Genomic DNA, 6,776 nt, shown 5'->3' on the forward strand with positions numbered 1-6,776 from the left:
CCACCCTGCACGGCAGGGGCGGGGGTGGGGGGGCTCGTGCCCTCGGCTCGCTTTTTCAGAAGTGTCGTTTTGTCCTTATCATCCCCTTTCCCCGTCCGTGTCCGTGCATCAGCGGTTATGGCCACAGAGCGGAGGACGCTTCCTGAGGCCTGGGCCGCCCAGCTGTGCCCCTGCTGGAGAAGGACGTCTCTCCCTTCTGGTGGCAAGGAGCCGTCTACACCCTGAGCTGGCCACGGGGCGTGGGCCGCCCGCTTCACAGACTGGGTGGCCCAGCCTCACTCCGCGCTCCGGCCCTGTGGGATCTCTGTGATCGGTCCCTCCTCCCCCTCCACGCCCTCCGGGCCCCCCTGACTCACCAAGCTCCAGTGGGGTCCCCCTCTGTCCTGCCGTGCTGTCCTCAGGTGTGTGGAGACCCAGACCCCGGGAATTGGCTGTGGGGAAGGAAGTGTGTTCTTCGACGTTGGAGGGAGGTTAGTAAGAAGGGATTAAGGGGAGGCGACTGGCCACCCCGCAGCGAACCTGGCCAGTGGATCTGTGTCTGAACCTAGTGACTCTGATCCTAGTGACAGGCCGGCCAGTGTCTGCGCGGGCTCAGCAGGAAGAACCGGGCGGCACAGCCCCGCCCTTCCATGATGCAGGTGGGGAGACTGAGGCCCGGAGCTGGAACCAGAACCCAGGGGGTTCTGGAACCCAGGGGGTTCCACCCCCCGGGGTCAGGCTGCCCAGAAGATCTGCCCCCGAGGTCCTGTGCCAAGAGTAAAGGAGAAGCCATACCCACACAGCTGAGAGACAGCAGAGCACAGCCCTGTGATCTCGAAAAATGGAGAAATCACTTACAGCAACGTTTTGCTTGCTAAGGGTCCACCTCTGAGATATCTGAGACTTCAGTTGGCTTACGGGTGCATAACCCCGGGGGAGGGCTCTTTCATGAGAACCTGGCAGAGGGACGCTCTCCCCGCGCCCGGCCTCCCATGACCCGAGCCGCTGTGTTCTTTGTCCAGCTGGCACAAGGCACAGTTGGGTCCCCTGGGGTTTGCCCCAAGCCTGAAAGTCAGCCCAGGGCAAGAAGTACAAGCTTCCTCCTCCTGTCCCAGCCGCCCCACCTGGCCATGGCCTGGATACCATTACTTGAACGCTAATATAAGTGTGTTGTTTTAAGTTTATTTTGAGAGAGAGAGAGCGGAGGAGGAGGAGAGAGAGAGGGAGAGAGAATCCCAAGCAGGCTACAGGCTCAGCTCAGAGCCCAATGTGGGGCTCAAACTCATGAACCTTGAGATCCTGACCTGAGCCAAAACCAAGAATCAGACGCTTAACCGACTGAGCTACCCAGGCGCCCCTGCTGGGTTGGGTGTTTTGGTTTGTTTTTTGTTTTTTGTTTTAATTTTTCTCCGGTCCCCCACCCGCTCTCTGGTTTTGTTTTTTTTTTTTTAACTGCATATAATATTCTGGGGACTCTCCCACAGCAATATACATTACCCAAAAGCAAAATTATTAATTCACTTGATTTAAGCCTAAATTTCTAGAGACGCTAAATTATCCATGGTGTCCGACACATGGTGAATCCCCATTGCTAGCTGAACATGTGCATAAAAATGCCACTTTGTCCCCGCATTTCACTACTTTCCGCCTCTCGGCCGCCTGGTCTCACGCCTCTGGCCTGGGCCAAGCAAGTCAGGCGGAAGAGATTTGGAGGCACTGGCCTGTAATGGAGAAGAGATCCTTCCAGATGACAGTCCTATTTTCTAGTAGAGAGAGCAGGTGAGAGCCGGCTCTGCCCTGATACAGTGTAGACACTGTTGGGAGTTTTATGTGCATTATTCCAGCAAGCTACGTGATAAAGGCCTGACCGGGCAGAGGTGGCCTATTTTCCCCTATTTTCTCCACCTTCTTCCTTAGCAAAAAGACCCTGATTCTATCTGGACACACGGGTGCTGGAATAAAAACTACATTCTTCAGAATTCCTTGTTGCCGGGTGGGGCTATGTGACAAATTCTGTCTGAAGGTCTATAAGCTAAAGCGTTGTGTGTAACTCCAAGAAGCGCCCTTTAAAGAGAGGCAGAGGACCCCACTGTGCTCCTTTTTTCTTTTTAATGTTTATTTGTTTCTGAGAGAGAGAGAGAGAGAGAGAGAGAGTGAGCAGGGGAGGGGCAGAGAGAGGGAGACACAGAATCTGAAGCAGGCTTCAGGCTCTGAGCCGTCAGCACAGAGCCCGACGTGGGGCTCGAACCCACGGACCGTGAGACCATGACCTGAGCCGAAGCCGGACGCTTAACCGACAGAGCCACCCAGGCGCCCCTAAGCTGGAAATAAGACATGTGGCTGGAGCTTGGCAGCCATGTTGGGCCAGGAGGTGAGCACATCCTGCAAGGGTGGCGAAGATGGTAAGAAAGATAGGGACTATATCCCTGCAGATTGTGACATCACTCAGTCAGCCCAGGACTGCTTACCTGTAGAACTTTACATGACAGAAAAAGAAATGTTTATCTTGTTAAAAAACCCAAAAGGCCATGGCAGGCCTTTTAGAGCCCTGGGCTCTTTCCATGGATAGCTCCCTACTATTAGGGAAGACTGTTAACATTTATTGAGTGCCCACCACTTGCCAGACGTATTATATACCTTCTTTAATTAAATTTAATGTAATTTAGCTTAATTTAATTTCCCCAACAACCCTGGAGTGTTAGTATTATTATCCCGTTCTACAGATGAAGAAACTAAGGCTCAAAGAGGCTGAGGGACTGGTTAAGTCACACAGCTAGTAAATGATAGGGTCTGACTACCCCGTTGCGTACGTCCCTGCCTCCCAAACTCGGGGTTCATTGGCCTGCGCCTTCGTCAAGAGGAATCCACCCGAGGAAGTGAAGTCACCGAAGGTGGCTTTGTCTTGTTTTCGGCCACCCTCACATTTGAGCTGAAGTTCCAGAAACCATACCATTCCCCAGGGGTGTGAAGGAAAACTGAAATCATGTTTTAATATCAGTAAATTATTTTCTTCACTTGCGGGGGGAAAAAAAAAATCCCGTCGTCAGCTATAATAAATCCAACTCAATTACCCTTATTATAGTGATTACTGTTCCTGCCACTCTAATTGGCTTCTCTCTGCGTTTTCATTAAGAACCTGCATCTTCAAAGGTTTATAGCTCAGACACATTTTGACTCGGAGCTGAAAGCCAGATGGGGAACCCAGGCGCCACGAGAGGGAAGAAAGCCCAGCCCCCACCCCTGGAGCCAGCCCTCTGGGCCTCGGACGGTGCCCTCACCTTTGCACGACTGGTCACTGCAGCCGTCTCGGCACGGGCCTGAGTCGCGTTGGGATGGGTCCCTGGGCTTGTCGGGTGGCAGTGTGGCCACAGCCCGGCCAAGGCTGCGCTCCAGCTGGGATTCCGGAAGCTCATTCTGTTGGGACACCACTCCCCAGGGGAGCCACCCGGGGCTGGGGGCGTAGGGTGGAAGGAGGTCAGGACGAGAAGTCAGACCTGGGTCATCGTCCTCCTTGCTGTCCTGTGGTGTTGGGCCAGGTGCTTGGCCTTTAGAACGCCTCATCTTCAAAGTGGATAATGGTTGACCTGAGGCTCAAATGAGATCGACCGTGGAAAGCACTTAGGGAAAAGTGCTGGGTGCGTGCGAATGTCTATGGTGGACCCTCAGAGCACCAGTCGCCTTCTCTCTTAGGTGGGGAGCTCGGACAGGCTGGTTTTCTGGACCGGGGGGGAGACACTCAAGTCCTGTCCGCGCGTGTCAGGCCAGCGACACTGGCAGGGTGCCCCCTCGGGTGTACAGGCTCTCGGGTGGCCGAGGGACGGCCGCGTGGCAGGGGGGGGAAGGGCGCTTTCCTTGGACGGCCCTGGGTTCCAATCCTGATCGCTCCACTGGCTCTCCAGGTGACTCCGGGCAAGTCCCCCGGTTTTCGCCGGTCTGAAATGCAGGTGATGACTGTGCGAGGTGCAGGCCAGCACAGGTTGGCCCTCCGCACAGCAGACCTACTGTTATTAGCAGTGGGTAAACTGGCAAGAGTCACAGAAACGGAGGAGCGGAGGGGACCTGGCTGGCAGTCTCGTTGCGCAACGTTCCCCCGGCCCTGGTGACTGTTCCCGAGGGAAGAATAAACGCTATCCTGCTCGAGGGGAACAAGGCCCATCCAAGGGCGGCGTTTGGGGAGCTCACCTGGAGGCCCCTGCCTAGGGATCTCGACCGGGACCCCCAGTTCTCACCTCTGCCGGCCCCACCTGCCGCGTTCCCGCCGCTCACCCCCCCCAGCCAGCGTCACAGGGGTCATTATTGCTTTATTTCTTGCAGCAAGACAGAGCCAGCCTCGATTCGGGGGGCGCGCGGGGACAGGGGGCAGGGGGGTGGCCCCGGCAGAAGGCCCGGGTGAACGTCAGGGGAGGGCTCCTTCATGTGGCCAAGATGCGGGGTGACTGTGGGAGCAGGGAAGCCTGAACTCACTCTTGGTTCTCCCTTGGGCCCCATAACCCCTGCCCTGCTGTCCCTCCCCGCGACCGTGTCTCCCGCATGCTGAGGCCCGACCACGACAGACCGGGCTGCGGTACGCGGAGGGTGGGCCCAGGCTCAGCAGGTTGAATGCTGGCTTCACTCACTTGCGGGCGGGAGCAACTTCCTGGGCCTCTCCGGGCCTCAGTTTCCTCATCTGTAAAACAGGGTAACAAAACGAGGCCGTGCACCCGGGGGCCTGGCATGCGGCAGGTTCTCAACAAACACGGCAGCCTCCCAGGACCCGGTGACCACCCGCCCCTTTATCTAACAGGCCCGCGGGCCAGGCATCTGGGGCGAGGGGAGAGCCACAGCTCGCCGCCTTGCACCCCTCCCGCCAGACCGGCTGCACCCACCCCTGCCACTCCAGTGCCTCTCCCCCGTCAAGGCTCTTGTCACCTGCACTGTCCGGCAAGCTCCTAATCAGTCTCTCTGCCTCCAGCTTCTCCCTTTCCCGTCCCTTCTATGGCCCACTGCCCCAGCCGCCCTCCGAAAATCTCTCCATTCAGAAGTCCTCAATGGTACTACTGTATGATCCCAAGTATGTGACATTCTGGAAAGTGCAGAACCACGGAAACAGAAAAAAGGTCAGTGGGTGCCAGGGGGTGGGGCGGGGCGGGACGAACGGAGCACAGAGGAGCTTTAGGGCAGTGAATACTCCGTAGGATGCGGTCGTGGTGGGTACGTGATACATACCCGGCTGCCAGACGCCTGGAAGGCACGACACCAACAGTGGCTCTAAGCTTGACCTGTGCACTTGAGTTAACAATGCATCAACACTAGTTCATCAGTTGCAACAAACGTACGGTGCCAACGCCCTGCATTAATCAGAGGAGAAATCGGTGGGGTGGGGGGGCGGCGGGAATTTGGGAACTCTACTCTTGGGGCCATGTTTTCGGTACGCTCAAGACCGCTCCAAAAGAAAAAGAAACCTCCGTAGTTCTGCACCCCTTAATTTCAACCCCTCAATTTGACATGGAGGCCCTCTGGGAATGGACTTCACCGCTACTCCAGGCTCCCACCACCCCATACAAACACCCCCTCAGTGTAGGGGTCTGTCTCCCCTGCGCCTTTGTTTCCACCCCCCCCCTTCTGCCCACTCCCCCCGCGCTCCCCCTGCCGGCCCCTGTGGTCTCAAAGCCCCCTTCCCAGTTCCCCTGCAGCCTCTGCCCGGCCCCCACACCCCTTCCTCCCCGCCCCTCAGCCCCATTAGCTCACTCCCTCATCATTCATTTCTTCACCGACTCTTCGGTCAACAAACCTCAGTGGGGCACCCACGGGTGCCAGGCCACGTCTGCGGGCTGGGGACACAGCATAAACAAAACAGAAACATCCTTGCCTTGGTGGGTTCCATTCCAGGGGCCAGGCCCCCATGAAACACTGAGAAAGTGCCGCAGGGGAGAGACGGGGCAGAGCAGGGCAGGGGGCGGGTGCTGGGGACTGCCGGAGGGCGTGGCACTGAACAGACGGGTGAGGTGTGTGGGGGGGCGCCCCTGGCAGAGGGAGAGGCGTGGGGGCCCCAAGGCTGGCACGTCCCGGCCCCGCACCAACTCTCCCTGCCTCAAAACAAACGGAAGATGAGAAAACAGGCAACATGTTAACGATCCTGCCCCACCCACCCCCACGCATCCCTCCCTTTCCTCTCCCTTCCTAATTTCTAGAAGAGCCATCTACATTCTTGGTCGTCACCTCCCACCTCCCGACCCCCAACTCACCTCAGAACCTGTGCGCAAAGGTCCCTTCTAACTGGCAGGTCACGGCCGGTTAAGGAACAACCCCAAACCCTGCGGGGAATCGTGAATGTGTGAGACGGGGAGCCTCCCCCCCCCCACCACCGAGGGGAAAGGATGCGGTCAGCAGAATGGGGGCGGGGGGGGCTTGGGGGTTACAGGCCCGACCTCTGCCGGGCATTGTGGACCCAAATGGGAAATGGACAGGAGGTCCCTTCCCGCCACCTTCCAGGCCCCATCAGCAGAGCCCCACAGAGTGTGGACAAGACAGTTTGCAGGGTCCCCCTCCAGCATCACTGGAGCTGAGCGGAGCCGGGAGGGGCGGGGCTGGAGGGAGCCTAGAGACGACAGGTGCATCCCGGGCGCACCTGCTGGCACCTTTCACACCGACAGTGCTGATGGCCGACATCTAAGAGCTGCCTGGGGCCGACAGCACCCTGAACACGCCCCCTCCCCCCACCCCGACCATCTTACATCATCACCTGCTCCTCCCAGTCCGCCTCCTAAATTTCCGGGGGGGGGGGGATCCTTTCCTCCCCCTTTCTCACCTCCGGCTCC

At 57.9% G+C, this 6,776-nt stretch overlaps 1 long non-coding RNA gene across 3 annotated transcripts; it reads right to left on the reverse strand.

Moving 5' to 3' along the window:
• Nucleotides 1-353: 353 nt before the first annotated feature.
• LOC115511128 lies at nucleotides 354-5,413 on the reverse strand. Of its 3 annotated transcripts, none has more exons than XR_004343487.1 (5): nucleotides 5,185-5,413; nucleotides 4,888-5,041; nucleotides 4,535-4,645; nucleotides 3,258-4,415; nucleotides 354-431 (listed from the first exon to the last, which is right to left on the reverse strand). It is a non-coding gene; the product is annotated as an uncharacterized LOC115511128 (long non-coding RNA). The 3 variants fall into 3 exon arrangements; XR_004343488.1 differs by lacking the exon at nucleotides 354-431 and adding an exon at nucleotides 2,266-2,361 and having other exon boundaries at nucleotides 4,596-4,645; XR_003967952.2 differs by lacking the exon at nucleotides 354-431 and adding an exon at nucleotides 2,266-2,361.
• Nucleotides 5,414-6,776: the final 1,363 nt, after the last annotated feature.

Source organism: Lynx canadensis, chromosome A3 (genome assembly GCF_007474595.2).
Source record: "Lynx canadensis isolate LIC74 chromosome A3, mLynCan4.pri.v2, whole genome shotgun sequence".
NCBI lineage: Eukaryota > Metazoa > Chordata > Mammalia > Carnivora > Felidae > Lynx > Lynx canadensis.